The 26,278-nt window shown below is 38.2% G+C and overlaps 1 non-coding gene across 1 annotated transcript; it reads left to right on the forward strand.

The window, feature by feature from the left end:
• Window positions 1-2,666: 2,666 nt before the first annotated feature.
• Window positions 2,667-2,774, forward strand: LOC148571478 (small nucleolar RNA R71). The gene has a single exon (XR_015907905.1). It is a non-coding gene; the product is annotated as a small nucleolar RNA R71 (small nucleolar RNA).
• The last annotated feature ends 23,504 nt before the right edge of the window (window positions 2,775-26,278 follow it).

Raw genomic sequence — 26,278 nt, forward strand, 5'->3', positions numbered from 1 at the left:
GAAGAACCAATGGTGCTTTTGAGCTCCTCTATGTCTCTTCCTTGTCTTTCTTGCTCCTCCCTCATAGCTCTTTGATCTTCTCTAATTTCATGGAGGATGATGGAGTGCTCTTGATGCTCCACCCTTATTTGTCCCATGTTGGAACTTAATTTTCCTAGGGAAGTGTTGATTTGTTCCCAATAATTCTGTGGAGGAAAGTGCATCCCCTGAGGCATTAGTGGTTTTGGAAAAACAAAAAAAAAAGTAGTGCTTTTTCCACACCAAACTTAAAATGTTTGCTCGTCCTCGAGCAAAAGAAGAAAGAAAGGATGAGAAGAAGAAGAGATAGAGGAGATGGAGGTGTGTGAATGGTTCGGCCACTGGGGGTTTAAGGTGGTTATGATGTGTGAAAGGGAATGTGTGATGGTTTGAATTTGAGTGGGTGGGTGTAGGTGGGTGTATGATGGTTTTGGAGGGGAATTGGAGGTGATTGATGGAGGTTATTTTGGGAAAGAGAGTTATGAAAAGGTGTGAAGAGGAGAGAAGAAGTGGTGGGGATCCTGTGGGGTCCACAGATCAAGTGGGGTCAAGGACTTAACATCCCTGCTCCAATTAGGCGTGTAAAATGCCCTTGCTGTGCAATCCTGGCGTTTAACACCAGACTGCTGCCTGTTTCTGGCGTTAAAACCCAAATGTAGCTTGTTTCTGGCGTTTAACGCTAGGTAGATGCTTGTTTCTGGCGTTAAACGCCAGCTTGGTGCTTGTTTCTGGCATTAAACGCCAGACAGATGCTTGATTCTGGCGTTTAAACGCCAGACTGCTCTCCTCCAGGGTGTGCTGTTTTTAATGCTGTTTTTCATTCTGTTTTTGATTTTTCAGTAGTTTTTATGACTTCACATGATCATCAACCTAATAAAACACAAAATAACAAAAAGAACTTAAAATAAATATGAATAAATAACATTGGGTTGCCTCCCAACAAGCACTTCTTTAGTGTCAATAGCTTGACAGTGAGCTCTCATGGAGCCTCACAAATGTTCAGAGCATTGATGGAAACTCCCAATACCAAACTTAGAGTTTGAATGTGGGGGTTCAATACCAAATTTAGAGTTTGACTGTGGGGGCTTTGGTTGACTCTGCAGTGGGAGAAGCTTTTCATGCTTCCTCTCCATGGTTACAGAAGGAGATCCTTGAGTTTTAAACACAAGGTTGTCCTCATTCAGTTGAAGGATCAATTCTCCTCTGTCCACATCAATCACAGCTCTTACTGTGGCTAGGAAGGGTCTTCCAAGGATGATGGATTCATCCTCATCCTTCCCAGTATCTAAGATAATGAAATCAGTAGGAATGTAAAGACCTTCAACCTTTACTAACATGTCCTCTACTTGTCCATAAGCCTATTTTCTTGAGTTGTCTGCCATCTCTAGTGAGATTTTGGCAGCTTGCACCTCAAAAATTCCCAGTTTCTCCATTACAGAGAGTGGCATGAGGTTTATCCCTGACCCAAGGTTACATAGAGCTTTCTCAAAGGTCATGGTGCCTATGGTACAAGGTATTAAGAACTTTCCAGGATTCTGTTTCTTCTGAGGCAATCTCAGTTGATCCAGATCACTCAGTTCATTGGTGAGCAAGGGAGGTTCATCTTCCCAAGTCTCATTACCAAATAATTTGGCATTCAGCTTCATGATAGCACCGAGGTACTTGGCAACTTGCTCTTCAGTAACATCTTCATTTTCTTCAGAAGAAGAATATTCATCAGAGCTCATGAATGGTATAAGGAGGTTTAATGGAATCTCTATGGTCTCCAGATGAGCCTCAGAGTCCTTTGGTTCCTCAGAGGGAAACTCCTTATTGATCTCTGGACATCCCAGGAGGTCTTCCTCACTGGGATTCACATCCTCTCCCTCCTTTGTAGGTTCGGCCATGGTGATTAAATCAATGGCTTTGCACTCTCTCTTTGGATTTTGTTCTGTATTGCTTGGGAGAGTACTAGGAGGAGTTTCAGTGACTCTTTTTCTCAGCTGGCCCACTTGTGCCTCCAAATTTCCAATGGAGGACCTTGTTTCATTCATGAAACTTAAAGTGGTCTTAGATAGATCAGAGACTATATTTGCTAAGCTAGATGGGGTCTGCTCAGAACTCTCTGTCTTTTGCTGAGTGGATGATGGAAAAGGCTTGCTATTGCTAAACCTGTTTCTTCCACCATTATTAAAGCCTTGTTGAGGCTTTTGTTGATCCTTCCATGAGAAATTTGGATAATTTCTCCATGAAGGATTACAGGTGTTTCCATAGGATTCACCCATGTAATTCACCTCTACTATTGCAGGGTTCTCAGGATCATAAGCTTCTTCTTCAGAAGATGCCTCTTTAGTACTGTTGGATGATTCCTTCATTCCATTCAGACTCTGAGAGATCATATTGACTTGCTGAGTCAATATTTTATTCTGAGCCAATATGGCATTCAGAGTAACAATTTCAAGAACTCCCTTCCTTTGAGGCATCCCATTACTTACAGGATTCCTCTCAGAAGTGTATATGAACTGGTTATTTGCAACCATGTCAATGAGTTCTTGAGCTTCTGCAGGCATTTTCTTTAGGTGGATGGATCCACCTGCAGAATGGTCTAGTGACATCTTTGATAACTCAGACAGACCATCATAGAATATATCCAGGATGGTCCATTCTGAAAGCATGTCAGAAGGACACTTTTTGGTCAGTTCCTTGTATCTCTCCCAAGCTTCATAGAGAGATTCACCTTCCTTTTGTCTGAAGGTTTGAACATCCACTCTAAGCTTACTAAGCTTTTGAGGAGGAAAGAACTTGGCTAAGAAAGCCGTGACCAGCTTATCCCAAGAGTTCAGGCTGTCTTTAGGTTGAGAGTCCAACCATACTCTAGCTCTGTCTCTTACAGCAAACGGGAAAAGCATAAGCCTGTAGACCTTGGGATCAACCCCATTGTTCTTAACAGTATCACAGATCTACAAGAATTCAGTTAAGAACTGATGAGCGGATATTTTATACGCTTTTTGGGGGTAATTTCATATAGTTTTGAGTATGTTTTAGTTAGTTTTTAGTCTATTTTTATTAGTTTTTAGGAAAAATTCATATTTCTGGACTTTACTATGAGTTGTGTGTTTTTCTATAATTTCAGGTATTTTTCTGGCTGAAATTGAAGGAGCTGAGCAAAAATCTGATTCAGGCTGAAAAAGGACTGCTGATGCTGTTAGATTCTGACCTCCCTGCACTCAAAGTGGATTTTCTGGAGCTACAGAACTCGAAATGGCATGCTTCCAATTGCGTTTTAAAGTAGACATCCAGGGCTTTCTAGCAATATATAATAGTCCATACTTTGCACAAGGATATACGACGTAAACTGGCGTTTAACGCCAGTTCTCTGCCCAATTCTGGCGCCCAGCGCCAGAAAAGGATCAAAAGCTGGAGTTGAACGCCCAAACTGGCATAAAAACTGGCGTTCAACTCCACAAATGGCCTCTGCACGTGAATTGCTTAAGTCTCAGCCCAGCACACACCAAGTGGGCCCCAGAAGTGGATCTCTGCATCATCCATCATAGTCTACTCATATTTTGTAACCCTAGGCTACTAGTTTAGTATTTAAACAACTTTTAGAGACTTATTTTGCATCTCATGACATTCTAGATCTAAACTTTGTATTCTCTGACGGCATGAGTCTCTAAACCCCATTGTTGGGGGTGAGGAGCTCTGCTGTGTCTCGATGAATTAATGCAAGTATTTCTGTTTTCCATTCAAACACGCTTGTTCCTATCTAAGATGTTCATTCGCGCTTAACTGTGATGGAGGTGATGATCTGTGACACTCATCACCTTCCTCAAATCATGAACGTGTGTTTGACAACCACCTCCATTCTATATACGATTGAATGAGTATCTCTTAGATTCCTTAATCAGAATCTCCGTGGTATAAGCTAGAACTGATGGCGGCATTCATGAGAATCCGGAAAGTCTAAACCTTGTCTGTGGTATTCCGAGTAGGATTCAAGGATTGAATGACTGCGACGAGCTTCAAACTCCTGAAGGCTGGGCGTTAGTGACAGACGCAAAAGGATAGTAAATCCTATTCCAACCGGATCGAGAACCAACCGGTGATTAGCCGTGCTGTGACAGAGCGCGTGAGCGTAGTTTTCACTGGAAGGATGGAAGGTAGCCATTGACAACGGTGATCCACCAACACACAGTTTGCCATAGGAGGACATGCGTGCGTGAACAAGAAGACAGAGGAAAGCAGAGATTCAGAAGATAAAGCATCTCCAAAGCTCCAACATATTCTCCATTACTGCATAACAAGTAACCTTTAATCCATGCTCTATTGTTTATTTGCAATTCAACTGATAAACATAATTGACTTCCTGACTAAGATTTACAAGATAACCATAGATTGCTTCAAACCAACAATCTCCGTGGGATTCGACCCTTACTCACGTGAGGTATTACTTGGACAACCCAGTGCACTTGCTGGTCAGTGGTACGAGTTGTGAAAAGTGTGATTCACAATTCGTGCACCAAGTTTTTGGCGCCGTTGCCGGGGATTGTTCGTGTTTGAACAACTGACGGATTATTTTGTTGCTTAGATTAGGAAAATTTTTCTTTTTGGTTTAGAGTCTCTTATTATTGTTCTTGGTTAAAAATATCCTTCTTTAAAACAAGCGTTACATTTACTGCCCAATTGGCTAGAGCGTTAGTCTAAGCCCATGGCAGTTTGGTACACTCTTTTTAAAACCTTTTTCATAAATAATATTTTCTCTATTAAATTTTGTGCCAAACTTTAAGTTTGGTGTTTTCTTGTTGATTTTGCTGTGTTTTTTTTTTTTTTTTGAAAATTTATTTTGGTTTTCTAAAAATTTTAAGTTTGGTGTTCTTGAGTTTTCCTTGTGACTTGATCTTAAAATTTTTAAGTTTGGTGTTCCTTGGTGTTTTTCCCTCCAAAATTTTCGAAAATAAGGAGCATTAGATCTAAAAAAATTTTTAAAACTTGTGCCATCTTATTGTTTTTCTCCTTCCTCTTAAAAATAAAAAATATCCTTTCTCTCTATTTTGAAAACAATTTTTCGAAATATACCTTTAAAAATTCAGATTTTTATTTCAAAATTTAAAACCTTTTTCAAAAATCATCATATCTTTTTTTAAAAAATCTCATAACCACTTTCTCTCTCCTCACTTTTCAAAAATCTTTTACTCATTTTTATTTATTATATTTTGATTTATTTTATTTTCGAAATAAATTAATAAATAAATAAATAAAAATATTTTTTCTATCTTACATCATCTCCCTTTCTCCATCATGGATCTAAGCGGAAATGAACAGTCCAGGAGGACTCTGGGGTCATATTCTAACCCCTCTACTGCTTCATATGGGAGTAGCATCTGCATATCCTCCATTGGAGTCAGTAGCTTTGAGTTGAATCCTCAGCTCATTATCATGGTGCAGCAAAGTTGCCAGTATTCCGGTCTTCCACAGGAAGAACCTACAGAGTTTCTGGCACAGTTTCTACAGATTGCTGACACGGTACATGATAAGAAAATAGATCAGGATGTCTACAGACTATTGCTGTTTCCATTTGCTGTAAAAGATCAAGCTAAGAGGTGGTTAAATAACCAACCTAAGGCCAGCATAAGGACATGGAAACAGCTGACAGAAAAATTACTGAATCAATATTTCCCTCCAAAAAGGATGACACAGCTAAGGCTGGACATCCAAGGCTTTAAACAAGGAGATAATGAATCTCTTTATGATGCTTGGGAGAGATACAGAGAGATGCTACGAAAATGCCCCTCTGAAATGTTTTCAGAGTGGGTTCAGTTAGACATCTTCTACTATGGGCTTACAGAAGGAGCTCAGATGTCTCTAGATTACTCAGCTGGTGGATCTATCCATATGAGAAAGACAATTGAAGAGGCTCAAGAGCTCATTGATACAGTTTCCAGGAATCAGCATCTGTACCTAAGCAGCAACCCTTCCATGAATGAAGAGGTTGAAACAGTAACTGCTGAATTCAGTACTGTAAAACAAGCTGCTGAATTCAATCAGCAATTGGATTTTCTAACAAAGCAGCTAGCTGAATTCAAGGACAGGCTACAAGAGACAAGGATAGCTAATATACATATGGACGAACAGTTTAAGCAAACAAAGCAGTAGCTATCAAGGCAAATAGCAGAAGAATGCCAAGCAGTTCAATTAAGAAGTGGGAAAACATTAAATACCCCACCTCAAGGCATCAAAAAGTCAAGAAATGAGCAACCCACCAAAGATTCACCTGAGGACAGTAAGAGCCCAGGGAAAAATAATTCTGACGCTAAAACGCCAGAGAATTGGTGGAAGGCTGGCGCTGAACGCCCAGACCATGCCCAAAACTGGCGTTCAAAGCCAGAAACAAGGCAGGATTGGCGTTCAACGCCAGAAATGGGCAAGAATCTGGCGTTGAACGCCCAAATAGGGCAGAATTCAGCGTTGAACGCCCAAAATGGGCACAGTTCTGGCGTTCAGACGCCAGAAGCAGACAAGGAGCTGGTGTCCAGTTTCGCTCTAGCTTCTGACTCTGGCACTCAATTGCCAGTGAGGGATCAGACACACACAAATGCTGATAACAACCCCTCTAAAAAGGCTTCTTTAGCCACTAAGGTTGAGGAATATAAAGCCAAGATACCTTATCCTCAAAAACTCCGGAAAGAGGAGCAGGATAAGCAATTTGCTCGCTTTGCAGATTATCTAAGGACTCTTGAAATAAAGATTCCATTTGCAGAGGCACTTGAGCAAATACCTTCTTATGCCAAGTTCATGAAAGAGATCTTGAGTCATAAAAAGGAGTGGAGAGAAACAGAAAGAGTTCTCCTCACTGAAGAATGCAGTGCAGTCATTCTGAAAAGCTTTCCTGAAAAGCTTAAAGACCCTGGGAGTTTTCTGATACCATGCATATTAGAAGGTGATTGCACCAAGACAGCTTTATGCGATCTTGGGGTAAGCATCAACCTAATACCTGCATCCACTATCAGAAAGCTTGGTTTAACTGAAGAAGTTAAACCAACCCGGATATGTCTTCAACTTGCTGATGGCTCCACTAAATATCCATCAGGCGTGATTGAAGACATGATTGTCAGGGTTGGGCCATTCGCCTTTCCCACTGACTTTGTTGTGCTGGAAATGGAGGAGCACAAGAGTGCTACTCTCATTCTAGGAAGACCCTTCCTAGCAACTGGACGATCCCTTATTGACGTCCAACAGGGGGAAATAACCCTGAGAGTCAATGATGATGAGTTTAAGTTGAACGCTGTCAAAGCCATGCAGCATCCAGACACATCAACAGACTGCATGAAAGTTGATCTTATTGACTCCTTGGTAGAAGAGATCAACATGGCTGAGAGTCTCGAATCAGAGTTGGAAGACATCTTTAAAGATGTTCAGCCTGATTTGGAGGATTCAGAGGACATGAAAGAGCCTCTGAAATTTCTTCTAAAAGAGGAAAAACCTCCTAAACCCGAGCTCAAGCCATTACCACCATCCTTGAAATATGCATTTCTAGGAGAAGGTGATACTTTTCCAGTGATCATAAGCTCTGCTCTAAGTTCACAGGAAGAGGAAGCACTTATTCAAGTGCTAAGGACACACAAGACAGCTCTTGGGTGGTCCATAGGTGACCTTAAGGGCATAAGCCCAGCTAGATGCATGTACAAAATCCTATTGGAGGATAATGCCAAACCAGTGGTTCAACCACAGAGGCGGCTAAATCCAGCCATGAAGGAAGTGGTGCAGAAAGAGGTCACCAAATTACTAGAGGCTGGGATTATTTATCCCATTTCTGATAGCCCCTGGGTGAGCCCTGTTCAAGTCGTCCCAAAAAAAGGAGGCATGATAGTGATTCATAATGAAAAAAATGAACTGGTTCCTACAAGAACAGTTACAGGGTGGCGCATGTGTATTGACTATAGAAGGCTCAATACAGCTACCAGAAAGGATCATTTTCCTTTACCATTCATAGACCAGATGCTAGAAAGACTAGCAGGTCATGACTATAACTGCTTTTTGGATGGCTATTCAGGCTATAACCAGATTGCAGTGGATCCCCAGGATCAAGAGAAAACAGCATTCACATGTCCATCCGAAGTGTTTGCTTATAGAAGGATGCCCTTTGGGCTATGTAATGCGCCTGCAACCTTCCAGAGATGCATGCTCTCTATTTTCTCTGACATGGTGGAAAAATTTCTGGAAGTCTTCATGGATGACTTCTCAGTATATGGAGACTCATTCAGCTCCTGTCTTGATCACCTAAAACTTGTTCTGAAAAGATGCCAAGAAACCAACCTAGTTTTAAACTGGGAAAAGTGTCACTTCATGGTGACTGAAGGAATTGTTCTTGGGCATAAAATCTCAAACAAGGGAATAGAGGTGGATCAAGCAAAAATAGAGGTAATTGAAAAATTACCACCACCTGCCAATGTTAAAGCAATCAGAAGCTTTCTGGGGCACGCAGGATTCTATAGGAGGTTTATAAAGGATTTTTCAAAAATCGCAAAACCTCTAAGCAATTTGCTAGCTGCTGACACGCCATTTGTGTTTGACACAAAGTGCCTGCAGGCGTTTGAAACGCTGAAAGCTAAGCTGGTCACAGCACCAGTCATTTCTGCACCAGACTGGACATTACCATTTGAGCTAATGTGTGATGCCAGTGATCATGCCATTGGTGCAGTATTGGGACAGAGGCATGACAAGCTTCTGCATGTCATTTATTATGCCAGTCGCGTTCTAAATGATGCCCAGAAAAATTACACAACCACAGAAAAAGAACTACTTGCAGTGGTTTACGCCATTGACAAGTTCAAATCATACTTAGTAGGATCAAAAGTGATTGTGTATACTGATCATGCTGCTCTTAAATATCTACTCACAAAGCAGGATTCAAAACCCAGGCTCATCAGATGGGTATTGCTTCTGCAAGAGTTTGATATAGAAATAAGAGACAGAAAAGGGACAGAGAACCAAGTGGCTGATCATCTGTCCCGGATAGAGCCAGTGGAAGGGACGTCCCTCCCTTCTCTTGAGATCTCTGAGACGTTTCCTGATGAGCATTTATTCGCCATTCAGGAAGCACCATGGTTTGCCGATATTGCAAACTATAAAGCTGCAAGGTTCATACCCAAGGAGTACAACAGGATACAAAAGAAGAAATTAATTACTGATGCAAAGTACTACTTGTGGGATGAACCTTATCTCTTTAAGAGATGTGCAGACGGAATCATCCATAGGTGTGTGCCTAGAGAAGAAGCACAGAGGATCCTGTGGCATTGCCACGGATCTCAATATGGAGGCCATTTCGGAGGTGAGCGAACAGCCACCAAGGTCCTCCAATGTGGCTTCTATTGGCCCACACTCTATAAAGATTCCCGAGAGTTTGTACGTAATTGTGACAGTTGCCAAAGAGCTGGTAACCTGCCTCATGGTTACGCCATGCCTCAACAAGGAATCTTGGAAATTGAGTTGTTTGACGTATGGGGAATTGACTTCATGGGACCTTTCCCACCATCATACTCAAACACTTATATTCTGGTGGCAGTTGACTATGTATCAAAATGGGTTGAGGCTATTGCCACACCCACCAATGATACTAAAACAGTGCTGAAGTTCCTCCAGAAACATATCTTTAGCAGGTTTGGTGTCCCTAGAGTACTAATCAGTGATGGGGGCACTCACTTCTGCAATAAACAGCTTTACTCTGCCATGGTTCGGTATGGAATTCGCCACAAGGTGGCCACTCCATATCACCCACAAACCAATGGGCAAGCTGAAGTCTCTAACAGAGAATTAAAGAGAATCCTGGAACAGACAGTAAATACCCGTAGAAAGGATTGGGCACGGAGCCTGGATGATGCTCTGTGGGCTTACAGGACAGCATTCAAGACCCCCATAGGAACATCTCCATACCAACTCGTATATGGTAAGGCATGTCACCTGCCCGTGGAACTGGAACATAAGGCCTACTGGACAACCAGATTCCTAAAATTTGATGCCAAATTAGCAGGAGAAAAACGATTGCTCCAGCTAAATGAGCTAGAGGAATTCAGATTCACAGCTTTCGAAAATGCCAAGCTTTATAAAGAAAAATAAAAAAAATGGCATGACAGAAAGCTGTCATCTAGAATCTTTGAACCAGGACAGAAGGTCCTGTTGTTTAACTCTAGACTCAGGCTATTCCCCGGGAAACTGAAATCCCGGTGGAGGGGACCATACGTGATTACAAGTGTGTCACCATATGGTTATGTGGAGCTTCAAGATATTGATTCTGATAAGAAGTTCATTGTCAATGGACAGAGAATCAAGCATTATCTTGAAGGCAACATTGAGCAAGAATGCTCAAGGCTGAAGCGCTTGCTGGGAGGCAACCCAGCCATGGGGCAACAATCCTCTAAGCATTTTACCCTATTTCTATTTTTATTTTTAGTTGTTTATATAGAGTTCATTGATAACAAGGTAAATAATCATTTACAGAAGACCTCGGCACACAAAACAGAGAAAAAGATCCCACTGGCAAGAAAACGCCAGTAACAGTGCATTTTGGGCGTTCAACGCCCAAAATGGGCATCCACTGGACGCTAAACGCCAGTGATGGTAGCAGCTGGGCGTTCAACACCAGAAAGGGGCACCCACTGGGCGTTGAACGCCAGTAATGGCAGCAGCTGGGCGTTGAACACCCAAGAGAGCAGCATTTGGGCGCTGAACGCCCAAAACAGGCAGTGTTTGGGCGTTCAAACGCCAGGAAGGCAGGGAGGAGCCAAATTCATTTTTTCCACACGTATTTCCATTTTAATTTAAAATTTTATGCTTCAATGCATGATTTTTACATGAATATGTCAAGAACCCTGATTTCTAAAATCCTTAATCCATCTTTCCAAATTCAATCCAACTCTTTTCAAATCTTTTCTGAAAACAAATCTATCTTTTTCACTCAAAAATCTTTTCAACTAATCCATATCTTTTTCAAATCTCCATATTATCTTTTTCAAAATTCAAATTTATCTTTTTCAAGAATCTATCATATCTTTTCAAAATTAAACTATATCTTCTATCTTATCTTTTTCAACTCAATCTTTTTATCTTATCTTTTCCAATTTTTCGAAAACCCACCCCCCATCCCTTTAAATTTGGGTTCGGTCTCCCTCCTCCTCCATCAACAATTGCACCTAGCTCTCCTTCTATCCCTCTCCTTTCTTTTCTTTTGCTTGAGGACAAGCAAACCTCTAAGTTTTGTGTGTTTATCCGAGATCACTAAGATCATGGCTCCTAAAGGAAAACAACCCACTCCAAGAGGCAAGAAAGAGAGCGTTCCAAAACCACTTTGGAATCAAGGGAAGTTCTTATCTAAAGAACATTCAGACCATTATCTTAAAGTAATGGGTCTGAGATCAGTGATCCCGGAAGTTAGATTCGATCTGAAAGAAGATGAATATCCGGAGATCCAGGAGCAAATTCGAATCAGGAACTGGGAAGTCCTAGCTAATCCTGAAACGAAAGTAGGAAGGAACATGGTCCAGGAGTTCTATGCTAATATGTGGCAGACTAACAAGCAAAAACTATCTGGAACTGCCTTCTATGAATTTCGGACCATGGTCAGAGGGAAGATTGTTCATACCACCCCTGACAAGATCAGAGAGATCTTAAAGCTACCTCAGCTAAAGGATGATCCAGATTCCTTCAACAGGAGGATGATGAGAGCAGACATTGACCTGGATAAGATTCTAGAGGACATATGTATCCCTGGAGCCAGGTGGACCACCAACACAAAGGGTGTCCCAAATCAACTCAAGAGAGAGGATCTCAAACCAGTCGCTAGAGGATGGCTGGACTTCATTGGGCGTTCTCTGTTGCCCACTAGCAACCGTTCTGAAGTCACAGTTAAAAGAGCAGTGATGATCCATTGCATTATGATGGGGAAGGAAGTGGAGGTTCATCAGCTGATTTCAACTGAACTCTACAAAATTGCTAACAAAAATTCTAAAGAGGCCAGGTTGGCTTATCCAAGCATGATTTCTCTGCTCTGCAAGGACGCTGGAGTAAAGATGGGAATAACTGAATATATCCTAATTGAAAAGTCAATCACCAAAGCATCAATGGAAAAACAACAAGCACAGGAGGATCCCATCAAGAAGAGAGCACAGGAATTCCTCCCAGAGATCCCTCAATCTGAATACTGGGAGTATCTTGAGACGTCCGTTACCAAGATACGGGAAGCTATGGAGCAAATAATAAAAGAACAGAAGGAACACAGTCAAATGCTGACCTATATGTTTAAAGAACAAGAGGAGCAGGGGCGTGACTTAAGGGAATTAAAGCACCAAAAGTCTTCTCTTGTAGGACCAAGCACCCCAAGGATCAGAGGAACCCCCGTTCCCCCAGAATAAAGGTTGTTAATTTCCAATTTCTGCCTTAACTCTGTGACAGTGTCCTTATAGAAGTTTACCTTAGGAGTCATATAGTAGTAATTAGTATCTATTTTGATTTTATCTCCAATTAAGCTATAATTTATTTTTCTCATCATCAGCAAACATGAATAAAGTAGTAGATCTTTTGAATAAGAGGCAATAAAATTTTGAGTTTTAATAAAAGAAATTCTAATTAGTTAAATGTGGTGGCAATGCTTTCTGTCTTCTGAATGAATGCTTGAACAGTGCATATATCTTTTGAATTTGTTGTTTAAGACTGTTAAATATGTTGGCTCTTGAAAGAATGATGAACATGAGACATGTTATTGATAATCTGAAAAATCATAAAAATGATTCTTGAAGCAAGAAAAAGCAGCAAAGAACAAAGCTTGCAAAAAAAAAAAAAAAGAGAGAGAGAGAGAGAAAGAAAAAGAAAAAGCAAGCAGAAAAAGCCAATAACCCTTAAAACCAAAAGGCAAGGGCAAATAAAAGGGATCCCAAGGCTTTGAGCATCAGTGGATAGGAGGGCCTAAAGGAATAAAATCCTGGTCTAAGCGGCTAAACCAAGCTGTCCCTAACCATGTGCTTGTGGCGTGAGGGTGTCAAGTGAAAACTTGAGACTGAGCAGTTAAAGTCAAGATCAAAAAGCTAAAAGAAGAGTGTGCTTAAGAACTCTGGACACCTCTAATTGGGGACTTTAGCAAAGCTGAGTCACAATCTAAAAGGTTCACCCAATTATGTGTCTGTGGCATTTATGTATCCGGTGGTAATACTGGAAAACAAAGTGCTTAGGGCCACGGCCAGGACTCATAAAATAGCTGTGTTCAAGAATCATCACACTGAAATAGGAGAATCAATAGCACTATCTGAATTCTAAATCCCTATAGATGCCAATCACTCTGAGCTTCAATGGATAAAGTGAGATGCCAAAACTGTTCAGAAGCAAAAAGCTACTAGTCCCGCTCATCTAATTAGAATCTGAGCTTCAAACAAAAACTCTGAGATATTATTGCTTCTCAAACTATTAGTCTTCTATTTTATTTGTCTAGTTGCTTGAGGACAAGCAACAGTTTAAGTTTGGTGTTGTGATGAGCGGATATTTTATACGCTTTTTGGGGGTAATTTCATATAGTTTTGAGTATGTTTTAGTTAGTTTTTAGTCTATTTTTATTAGTTTTTAGGAAAAATTCATATTTCTGGACTTTACTATGAGTTGTGTGTTTCTCTGTAATTTCAGGTATTTTTCTGGCTGAAATTGAAGGAGCTGAGCAAAAATCTGATTCAGGCTGAAAAAGGACTGCTGATGTTGTTAGATTCTGACCTCCCTGCACTCAAAGTGGATTTTCTGGAGCTACACAACTCGAAATGGCATGCTTTTAATTGCATTGGAAAGTAGACATCCAGGGCTTTCCAGAAATATATAATAGTCCATACTTTGCACAAGGATAGATGACGTAAACTGGCGTTCAACGCTAGTTCTCTGCCCAATTCTGGCGCCCAGCGCCAGAAAAGGATCAAAAGCTGGAGTTGAACGCCCAAACTGGCATAAAAACTGGCGTTCAACTCCACAAATGGCCTCTGCACATGAATTGCTTAAGTCTCAGCCCAGCACACACCAAGTGGGCCCCAGAAGTGGATCTCTGCATCATCCATCATAGTCTACTCATATTTTGTAACCCTAGGCTACTAGTTTAGTATTTAAACAACTTTTAGAGACTTATTTTGCATCTCATGACATTCTAGATCTAAACTTTGTATTCTCTGATGGCATGAGTCTCTAAACCCCATTGTTGGGGGTGAGGAGCTTTGCTGTGTCTCGATAAATTAATGCAAGTATTTCTGTTTTCCATTCAAACACGCTTGTTCCTATCTAAGATGTTCATTCGCGCTTAACTGTGATGGAGGTGATGATCTGTGACACTCATCACCTTCCTCAATTCATGAACGTGTGCCTGACAACCACCTCCGTTCTATATACGATTGAATGAGTATCTCTTAGATTCCTTAATCAGAATCTCCGTGGTATAAGCTAGAACTGATGGCGGCATTCATGAGAATCCGGAAAGTCTAAACCTTGTCTGTGGTATTCCGAGTAGGATTCAAGGATTGAATGACTGCGACGAGCTTCAAACTCCTGAAGGCTAGGCGTTAGTGACAGACGCAAAAGGATAGTAAATCCTATTCCAACCGGATCGAGAACCAACCGGTGATTAGCCGTGCTGTGACAGAGCGCGTGAGCGTAGTTTTCACTGGAAGGATGGAAGGTAGCCATTGACAACGGTGATCCACCAACACACAGTTTGCCATAGGAGGACATGCGTGCGTGAACAAGAAGACAGAGGAAAGCAGAGATTCAGAAGACAAAGCATCTCCAAAGCTCCAACATATTCTCCATTACTGCATAACAAGTAACCTTTAATCCATGCTCTATTGTTTATTTGCAATTCAACTGATAAACATAATTGACTTCCTGACTAAGATTTACAAGATAACCATAGATTGCTTCAAACCAACAATCTCCGTGGGATTCGACCCTTACTCACGTGAGGTATTACTTGGACGACCCAGTGCACTTGCTGGTCAGTGGTACGAGTTGTGAAAAGTGTGATTCACAATTCGTGCACCAAGAACTGAAAAGGATCTTCTGATGGAAGTCCATGAAACTTGCAGTTCTGTTGCATCAGAGAAACTAATTGAGGTTTCAGCTCAAAGTTGTTTGCTCCAATGGCAGGGATTGAGATGCTTCTTCCATGTAAATTGGAATTTGGTGCAGTGAAGTCACCAAGCATCTTCCTTGCATTGTTATTATTTTCGGTCATGTTCTCTTCTTTTTCGAAAATTTTTGTCAGATTTTTCTCAAAGAGTTGTGCTTTGGCTTCCCTTAGCTTCCTCTTCAGAGTCCTTTCAGGTTCAGGATCAGCTTCAACAAGAATGTTCTTATCCTTGTTCCTGCTCATATGAAAAAGAAGAAAATAAAAAGGAAAATATGGAATCCTCTATGTCACAGTATAGAGATTCCTGTATGTGAGTATAAGAATAGAAGAATAGAAGAAGAGAAATTCGAACACCAAGAGGTAGAGAGGGTTCGAATTTTGAGATGAAGCGAAGTGTTAGTAAATAAATAAATAATTAGAAGGAGATGAGAGAGAGGGAATTTCAAAAATTAATTAAATTAAAAATAAAATTTAAAGTCAAATTTCGAAAATTGAAATTGAAATCAAATTAAATTAAAAATTAAAACAATTAGTTTGAAAAAAAGGAATTTTGAAAAAGAGGGAAGGGATTTTCGAAAATTAGAGAGAGAGAATTAGTTAGGTAATTTTGAAAAAGATATGGAACAATCAAAAAGTTAAGTGGTTAATTGAAAAATATTTGAAAATCAAATTTGAAAAGATAAGAAGTTAGAAAAGATTTTGAAATTGATTTTGAAAAAGATGTGATTGAAATTTATTTTGAAAAAGATTTGAAAAAGAAATTTAAAAAGATTTGATTTTGAAAATTAAAGTTGATTACTTGACTAACAAGAAACAAAAAGATTTGATTTTAAAATTTAAAGATTGAACCTTTCTTATTAGGCAAGCAACAAACTTAATATTTTTGAATCAATCACATTAATTGTTAGCATTGAATTCGAAAATATGGAATAAAAATAAGAAAGAGATTTTGAAAATTAATTTGAATATTTTCGAAAATTATGAGAGAAAAATGAAAAAGATTTGATTTTTGAAAAAGATTTGAAAAAGATAGAATTTTTAAATTGAAAATTTGATTTGACTCATAAGAAACAACTAGATTTTGAACATTTTTGAAAAAGTCAAGTCAAATTTTCGAAAATTTATGAGTGAAAAAGGGAAAGATATTTTTTTTTATTTTTTAATTTTTAATGATGAAAGAGAAAAACACAAAAATGACACATAACATAAAAATTATGGATCAAAACAAGAAAAATATGCAAGAACACTATGAATGTCAAGATGAACACCAAGAACACTTTGAATGTCAAGATGAACACCAAGAACTTATTTTTGAAAATTTTGAAGAAAAGAAAACATGCAAGACACTAAACTTAAAGATTTTTAATTTTTTTTAGACAATAAGAATTCAAGAATGCATATGAAAAACAAGAAAAGACACAAAACAAGAAAATATGAAGATCAAACAAGAAGACTGGCCAAGAACAACTTGAAGATCATGAAGAATACAATGCATGAGATTTTCGAAAATAATTTTGGAAAATTAAAAAGATGCATTTGACACCAAACATAAAACTTGACTCTAGACTCAAACAAGAAACACAAAAATATTTTTGATTTTATGATTTTATTAAATTTTTTTTTGATTTTTCGAAAATTAATTAGGAAAAACGAAAAAGAAGAAATTATATATTTTTTTGTATTTTTCAAAAATAGGAAATAAAAAGCTTAAAATTAAAATAAGATTACCTAATCTGAGCAACAAGATGAACCGTCAGTTGTCCAAACTCGAACAATCCCCGGCAACGGCACCAAAAACCTGGTGTGCGAAATCGTGATCATTCCTTCCTTGGTAATGGCGCTAAAAATGCAATACGCACATTCATGTTCTTAATTCTGTTTCACAATTTCGTACAACTAACCAGCAAGTGCACTGAGTCGTCCAAGTAATAAACCTTACGTGAGTAAGGGTCGATAACCACGGAGATTGTCGGCTTGAAGCAAGCTATGGTTACCTTGTAAATCTCAGTCAGGCGGATTAAACTGATTTTATGAATTGATAAGTAAAAGATAAATAAAATATAAATTAGGATAGTGGTACTTATGTAATTCATTGGTGAGAATTTCAGATAAGCGTATAGACATGCTTTCGTCCCTCTGAACCTCTGCTTTCCTGCTGTCTTCATCCAATCTTTCCTACTCCTTTCCATGGCAAGCTGTATGTTGGGCATCACCGTTGTCAATGGCTACTTCCCGTCCTCTCAGTGAAAATGGTCCAAGATGCTCTGTCACGGCATGACTATTCATCTGTCGGTTCTCGATCATACTGGAATAGGATCCACTGATCCTTTTGCGTCTGTCACTACGCCCAGCACTTGCGAGTTTTAAGCTCGTCACAGCCATCCCTTCCCAGATCCTACTCGGAATACCACAGACAAGGTTTAGACTTTCTGGATCTCAGAAATGGCCATCCATGGGTTCTAACTTATACCACGAAGACTCTAATATCTCGGACTCGGTCCCCTATATTAGATATCCAAGAGATATCCATTCAATCTAAGGTAGAGCGGAAGTGGTTGTCAGGCACGCGTTCATAAGTTGAGAATGATGATGACTGTCACATTCATCACATCCATCATATTGAAGTGCGAATGAATATCTTAGAAGCGGAATAAGTTGAATTGAATAGAAAAACAGTAGTACTTTGTATTAATTCATGAGGAACAGCAGAGCTCCACACCTTAATCTATGGAGTGTAGAAACTCTACCATAGAAAATATATAAGAACAAGGTTCAGGCATGGCCGAGAGGCCAGCCCCCATAAAAGTCTAAGATAGCATAAAACTAATCAAAGATCCCCTATAAAGATAGTAAAAAGTCCTATTTATACTAAACTAGTTACTAGGGTTTATAGAAATGAGTAAATGATGCAGAAATCCACTTCCGGGGCCCACTTGGTGTGTACTTGGGCTGAGCATTGAGCTTTACACGTGTAGAGGTCTTTCTTGGAGTTGAACGCCAGTTTGTAACCTGTTTCTGGCGTTTAACTCCACTTTGCAACCTGTTTCTGGCGTTTGACTCCAGAATGCAGCATGGAACTGGCGTTCAACGCCAGTTTACGTAGTCTATCCTTAATCAAAGTATGGACTATTATATATTTCTGGAAAGCCCTGGATGTCTACTTACCAAAGCAATTGAGAGCGCGCCATTTGAAGTTCTGTAGCTCCGGAAAATCTACTTTGAGTGCAGGGAGGTCAGAATCCAACAGCATCTGTAGTCCTTCTTCAGCCTCTGAATCTGATTTTTGCTCAGGTCCCTCAATTTCAGCCAGAAAATACCTGAAATCACAGAAAAACACACAAACTCATAGTAAAGTCCAGAAATGTGAATTTTAATTAAAAACTAATAAAAATATACTAAAAACTAACTAAATCATACTGAAAACTATGTAAAAACAATGCCAAAAAGCGTATAAATTATCCGCTCATCAATAATCCATTTTGGCTTTTAATGCTTGATCTACACTACTCATGCCTTTGTCAGCATGCCAATAAACATCTTGCATTTAATGGCCTCAATTTATCATGCTATATTTCCATTGATGTCCTAATTGGATGGAGTCGCGACTATGTGTTAACGACATTCTTCTTTACCTTGGCATGATTATCACTCGTACTGCCCTCTTCCTTGCTCTATCCCTTTGAATTCATGCCCCTTTCTCTTCTCCCTTTTTAGGATGGCTACTAGAAAGGGTACAGAGAGAGCCTCTAACAAACCACAGGCAAGGAGAAGAACAAAAAGCACAAGCATCTTCAACAAATCAGCTGCTCCTTCAAATACTTCAGAGGTTGGACCGGCTTGACCGGCAGGCAAATCAAATGGAGCACCGTAACAAGCACCGATTTACATACCTCAAGGAGCTGATTGTTGGCAACTACCCACCTGAAGAAGAACCAGACACTCCGGACTCCACCTTACCTACCAGCACCGGGAGCCATGACGACCCCGACTGCGGATATGCTGTTACCAACCCCCCTTTTTGTTCCTGACTGATGGCACCGAGGACGGTGCCAAGCTTTAAGTGTGGGGAGGTCGGTCAGTACCTGACTTCCGGAGGTAATTATTTTTCTCAACACCAATAGGTTATTTTTCTTTTGTTAGGATAGGATAGATTGCATAGTAATAAGTGTTTGCATGTATGTTCTACTTGGTTTAAAAATAATAAGTTTCTTTTTAAGACCCTATTTTTTAAAAGAAAAAAATTTCACTAATTCAAATTAAAATTGTGTTAAATTTGTTTGAAGACTATAAATTGGAACATAAATTATAGCAAAGAACACACAACCTGTGAGATTTGAGCTTTATTATATGGTTACATTATTTAACCATAATATTTTACTCTTGTGTGTTTTCTTCTCTATGGCTGCAATCTTTGCTTTGTTTCATTCTATATGTTCAATGTTTAGTGTATTTACATGCTTGCATATGATTGAGGCCATTAATTGTTATTAGCTCACTTATCCCAAATAGCCTACCCTTTCAATCACCTTTGTTAGCCACTTTGAGCCTTTTTATCCCCCTTGTTCTATATTTTACCACATCACTAGCCTTAAGCAGAAAAATAATTAATTACCCCAAATGAATCTTTGGTTAGCTTAAGTTAGAGATTGTGTAAAAATTAAGTGTGAGAAACTGTGGGAACTTGGGTTGATGAAAGTGCACAGTGTTTCATTGACAAAATATTAGGAATTTGGGTACCTATTCATGTGAGACCAGAAAAAAAAATCCATTTCCATTGATATGTTATGTTTACTTTTATATTTTTAATCAATAGAAAAAAATACAAAAAAAAAGAGAGAAAAAAAGGAAAAAGAAATATATATATATATATATATATATATATATATATATATATATATATATATATATATATATATATATATATATATATATACAATATAAATAAACAAATTAAATAAATAAATAAGGGGATAAAATTACCCCAATACTAAGTTCAATAAAAGATCAATGCATATGTGGTAAAACTAAAGAAAAGTTGATACATGAGTATGTGATGCAAAAGTGGGAATTTTGGACAGCTAGGCACAATTTTAGAGTTGCATAGAGTGTGTGTGTGTTAGGTGAGAACTTAGGTTAATCAAAGATTCAATTTATAGCTCACTTAGCCATACATATACATATCCTCACCTTTACCTTAGCCCCACTACAACCTTGAAAAGACCTCATGATATTTGTATTAGTACATTAAATATTTGTTGATTGGTTAGATGAAGAACAAAGTTTAGAAAGCATGATTAGAGAAGAGTAGAGTGAATTACCCTATACACTTGAGAGATTAAAGTGCACATACACTACCAGTAAGGGTTAAATGCTTGATTCTATGTTCCCTGCTTTCATGAGCTGTCTTCTTACAAGTTTACTTGTCTTTACTGTATAATTTTAATTAGTGGAATTTGATTTATGTTTATCTTGGAGAACTTATTTACTTTTAACCAAGAAGACAGAATCATCATAGCATATAGTTGCATTCATAGGTTGCATCTCATGAGTCTTACTTTCCCCATTCATTCTTTATAGCTTCCCTTGAGCTTAGCATGAGGACATGCTAATGTTTAAGTGTGGGAAGTTTGATAAACCACTATTTTATGGTTTATCTTGTGCTAATTTGAGTGGTTTTTATCAACTCTTTACTCACTTATTCATATAAATTGCATGGTTTACATTTTCCTTCCTAATTTTGTTCTATAATTGGAAACTTGCTTCCCAAGCCTTTAAATTACCAAAAATTAATTCCCTTTTATACCATTCGATGCCGTGATATATGTGTTAAGTGACTTCAGGATCTATAGGGTAGGAATGGTTTAGAGGATGGAAAGGAAGCATGCAAAAGTGGAAGGAATACAAGAAGTTGAAGGAATTGCTAAGCTGTCCAGCCTGACCTCTTCGCACTCAATCGACCATAACTTGAGCTACAGAGGTCCAAATGAGGTAGTTCCAGTTGCGTTGGAAAGCTAACATCCGGGCTTCGAAATGATATATAATTTTCCATAGTTTCCCTGAAGATAAGTGACGCACATACGTGGTTTTGCAGAAATTCCAGCGACCTGCACGTATTTGAATTCGCCCCCAGCGATTTCTGGGCTGTTTCTGACCCAGTTTTTGGCCCAGAAAACATATATTAGAGACTATAAAGTGGGAGAATCTATTCATTCATCAACACACAACTCAATAATTCACAATTTTAGATTTTAGATGTAGTTTCTAGAGAGAGAGACTCTCTCCTCTCTCTAGGTTTTAGGATTTAGGATTTCTCTTAGGTTAGGTTTACTTCTTCTCCATTCCAGGTTCAATGTTCCTTTAATTTAGTTTCTCTTCTACTTTTATTTATTCTATTACTTTAGTTTGTTAGTTTGTTTATTTTCCCAATTTGGTTTATGAACTCCATGTTAGATTTGATTTCTTTATTTAATACAATTTGAGGTATTTCAGATTTATGGTTGCTTTCTTCAATTTATGTGATTGATGCTTTCAATATTTAGATTTCTCCCCTTTTGGCTTTGGTTGAGTAATTGGTGACACTTGAGTTATCAAATTCCTTTGTTGATTGATAATTGGAATTTGCTGGTTGATTTGGATCCCTCTAAAGCTAGTCTTTCCTTAGGAGTTGACTAGGACTTGAGGAATCAAATTGATTAGTCCACTTGACTTTCCTTTATTTAGTAAGGGTTAACAAAGTGGGAGTAATGAACAATTCTCATCACAATTGATAAGGATAACTAGAATAGGATTTCCAATTCTCATACCTTGCTAAGAGCTTTATTAGTTATTACTTTAATTCTTGCAATTTACTTTTCCTGTTCATTATTCAAAAACCCCAAAAAGATAATCTTCCATAACCAATAATAAATCATACTTCCCTGCAATTCCTTGAGAGACGACCCGAGGTTTAATTACTTCGGTTATCAATTTTATTAGGGGTTTGTTACTTGTGACAACCAAATTTTTGTACGAAAGGATTCTTTGTTGGTTTAGAAACTATACTTTCAACGAGGATTTATTTGTGAAATTCTTTACCTTCAAAAATCCGTTCCTCAGTATGTTCACTAATTTACCGCCACACAATCCTTAAGAACTAAACCTAGTTAATTCAATGTCACTTATTAAATCCACTTTTAAAATTTAAAGAATCATGAGAAGAAGTTTTCAAACTTAATATCAATATTAAATTTTTCCATGGTGATAATAGAATTCAAGTCAGATTATAATTATTTCCAATACATTCAAATCCTTCTGATGAATAACGAAAATCTTTTCTTAAGAAAACATCAATGCATTAGTCAAAAGTAGAAAAGCTATAACATTAGTCCATTAGAATCAACAGAGCTCCTAATCTTAACAGAAGAGATTAGTGACTCATAGTGTGCTTGAAAATAAAAAACAATGAATTGAAAATGGCTCAAGGAAGAGAGGAACACGTGTGTGTCTCCTTCCCTTTAAATACTAACCCTAAAGTTAATTCAGAATTCAAACTAAATAAAAAAAGAAAAAAATCAAATTAAATCAAATCTAATTAAGTCTTCTCAAACGATTTTCCCTCTCAAGTTAAACCATAAGTTCCTCTCTTCATAATTGACAATCAAAGCTTGATTTCATGGGCTTGTGCTAATCTTGAATCATCTACTTAAGTGCTCAATCAATTGAGGGATGAGTAAAGAATTTAGAAGGATTAGTGAAGAATCCAAAGCCCTAGGAGTTGGGCCAATGTCATGCGTTAAATGCATGCTCCTTGAGTTGTACACATGGGCTTGTAATTTGGAATCCTTGGCCTCTATGAGCCATGCATTAAACGCATGGTTAGGCAAGTATAATGCATGATGGAGTGGCAGCCACTGGAGGGGTAAATTAGCTATGCGTTAAACCTATAGGCCCATACGTTATATGCATGGGTTGGAGCAAGGAAGGCTTGCGTTAAATGCATCTATAACGCATGGACTTGGTTGGCTACTGGAGGTGCACTTTGGTTGGTGAGTTAAATGCATGGTCCATGCATTATACGCATGGCTTTCTTCGCACTCCAGGGGCTTAATTTTTCATGCATTGAAAGCATGATGCTATACGTTGTATGCTGGTGCTTCACTTGGTTCAAGAGCTCCTCTGTTTGTTCCCTCCATGCCTTGCTCTTTAATGCTATGGTTGCTTACTTCTCTCCATGCTTGTTCTTACTAGATTTCTTCCAAAATCTCCTATAACAAAAGAATTCAAAGCAGCTCCAAGAAACATTGATTAAAGCACAAAAAATATCAATTATAATAAGAAAATCACTAACTTTTTTCAAGAAAATAATAAAGAAAACAACTAAAGATGCTTATGCATTACAATACAAAACTTAAGATCTTGCTTGTCCGCAAGCAAGAAAAGAATTATGCACAAAGGCTTCCCTTAATTGAAGTGGGTTGAAGAATTGCTTGTGATATCCCAGTGAGTGAAGTGATCAAGTGATAAATGGGGTATGATAAATCCATATTTGATGATAAATTTTGGATTGATTTGAGTGGATTTCATCATATAAACCCACATTTATTCATCCAAATAGCATACTTTTGTGTTCTCTCCCCAAGTTGAGCTTAATTGTGAAAACATGCTATTTTGTGGTTAATTAAGCAATTTTATTCCGCTTTCATCCCATTCGATGCCTTGATAGTTTTAATGAGTGATTTCAGGTATAATAGGTAGGAATGGCTTGATGAGAGTGGAGAAGAAGCATGCAAGAGGGAGAAAACATGAAGAAAACAAAGGAGAAGCACACACTGGAGTGTGTGTACGCACAACCTACTATGCATACTGATAAACCACTATTTTATGGTTTATCTTGTGCTCAATTGAGTGGATTTTATCAATCTTTCATACACTTATTCATATGATTTGCATGAGTTTACGTTTTCCTTCCTGATTTTGTGCTATGATTGAAAACATACTTCTTTGGCCTTATATTTGCTAATATTAATCCTCTCTTATTACCATTCGATGCCTTGATATGTGCGTTAAGTGATTTCAGAGTTTATAGGGCAGGAATGGCTTAGAGGATGGAAAGGAAGCATGCAAAAGTGGAAGGAATGCAAGAAGTTGAAAGAACTGCAAAGCTGTCAGCCTGACCCTCTCGCACTAAAACGGTCATAACTTGAGCTACAGAGGTCCAAATGATGTGGTTCCAGTTGCGTTGGAAAGCTAATGTCCGGGGATTCGATTTGATATATAATTTGTCATAGTTTCCCTGATGATAAGTGACGCGAACGCGTGATCTATGCGGACGCATCGCAGTGGCGAAAAACCAGCGTGTTTGAATTCGAAACTAGCGAATTCTGGGCTGTTTCTGACCCAGTTCTCGGCCCAGAAAACACAGATTAGAGGCTATAAAGTGAGAGAATGCATCCATTCATCAAGACACTCATAATACATTCATAATTTTAGGATTAGATGTAGTTTTTAGAGAGAGAGGTTCTCTCATCTCTCTTAGGATTTTGGATTAGGATTCCTCTTAAAGGAATTAGGATTTCTTATTATTTCAACTTATTATTTCAACTTTTCTCAGGTTCAATATTCCTTTTATATTTCTATTTACTCTAATGCTTTTATTCGTATCTGATTCATGTTATCAATTTGGCTTATGAATTCTTCGTATTTAGATTTGAATGTTTTATTTAATATAATTTAAGGTATTTCAGATTTGACTTTGCTTTGCTTTATTTATATGAATGCTTTTAATTTAATTTAGATTTTTTCCTTTTGGTTTTGGTTGATTAATTGGTAACTCTTGAGTTATCAAACTCATCGTGATTGATAATTGTTATTTTAGCTAATTGAATTGAATTCCACTAACTCTAGTCTTTCTTAGGAGTTGGCTAGGACTTGAGGATCTAACTAATTAGTTCACTTGACTTTCCTTTGCTTTAATAAAGGTTAACTAAGTGGGATTAAAACTCAATTCTCATCACCATTGATAAGGATAACTAGGATAGGACTTCCAATTTTCATACCTTGCCAAGAGTTTATTTAGATATTAATTTATTAATTCCTGCAATTTATTTTCCTTGCTCAAACCTTTCAAAATCCAAAATTCTACCTTTTCCATAGCTAATAATAAGTCATACCTCCCTGCAATTCCTTGAGAAGACGACCCGAGGTTTGAATACTCGGTTATCAATTTTATTGGGTTTGCTTACGTGACAAACAAAACTTTTGTACGAAAGGATTTTCTGTTGGTTTAGAAGTTATACTTGCAACGCGATAATATATTGGTGAAAATTCTTTACCAATAGAAACCAGTTCGTCACATACGCACAAGAAGCACAACAGCATGTGTGTGCACGCACGACAATCTGTGCGCACGCACAAGTGAAAGATTAGCAAGTATGCGTACGCACACGTCTGTGCGTACGCACATGTCCCAGCACGTGACCTCATTAATGCAAATCGCTGGGGCGATTTCTGGGCCACCAGAGCCCAGTTTTGGGACTTTCTGAAGCTGATTGAGTGCTATATCAAAGGGCCATCATTTCATGTGAAAGGGGGGAGCAATTAGGGATGGTTTAGTATCATGTAGGTCATTTTCTAGAGAGGGAAGCTCCCCCTTCTCTCTAGAATTAGGGTTTCTTAGCTTAATTTCTTTGTAATTTCTTTTTTCAATTCATGCTTTCATATAGTTTCTTCTACCTTTCTTTGTTCTATTGTCTTAATTTTCTTAGTTTATCTTGTTAATTTCTCATTTTGGTTACCTTTTATGTTTATAAGCACTCTTGTTATTTTAATTTCTATTTAATGCAATTTATGTTTTATGTTCCTTTATTGCTTAATTATGTTGTTATTCTTACTTTCCTTGCTTGGTAGTTGTAGAATTTATTATTTCTTGTTATTTTATCATGCTTTCTTTTTATGCCTTCCAAGTATTTGATAAAATGTTTGGTTGGATTTTTGCCTAGTTTTTCACACTCTTGGTTGGGAAATTGGGTAATTAGGCGGACTTGAGTTGTGGATGTCCATTCTACATTCTGTTAGGATTGTTAGTTGATTTAGTTTCCACTAACTCTAAGCCTTCCATTAATAGAGTTGGCTAGTACTTGTGGATTGAGATCAATTATGCCCTTT

Source organism: Arachis ipaensis, chromosome B3, assembly GCF_059453495.1.
Source record: "Arachis ipaensis isolate K30076 ecotype BB chromosome B3, ASM5945349v1, whole genome shotgun sequence".
Taxonomy (NCBI): Eukaryota; Viridiplantae; Streptophyta; class Magnoliopsida; order Fabales; family Fabaceae; genus Arachis; species Arachis ipaensis.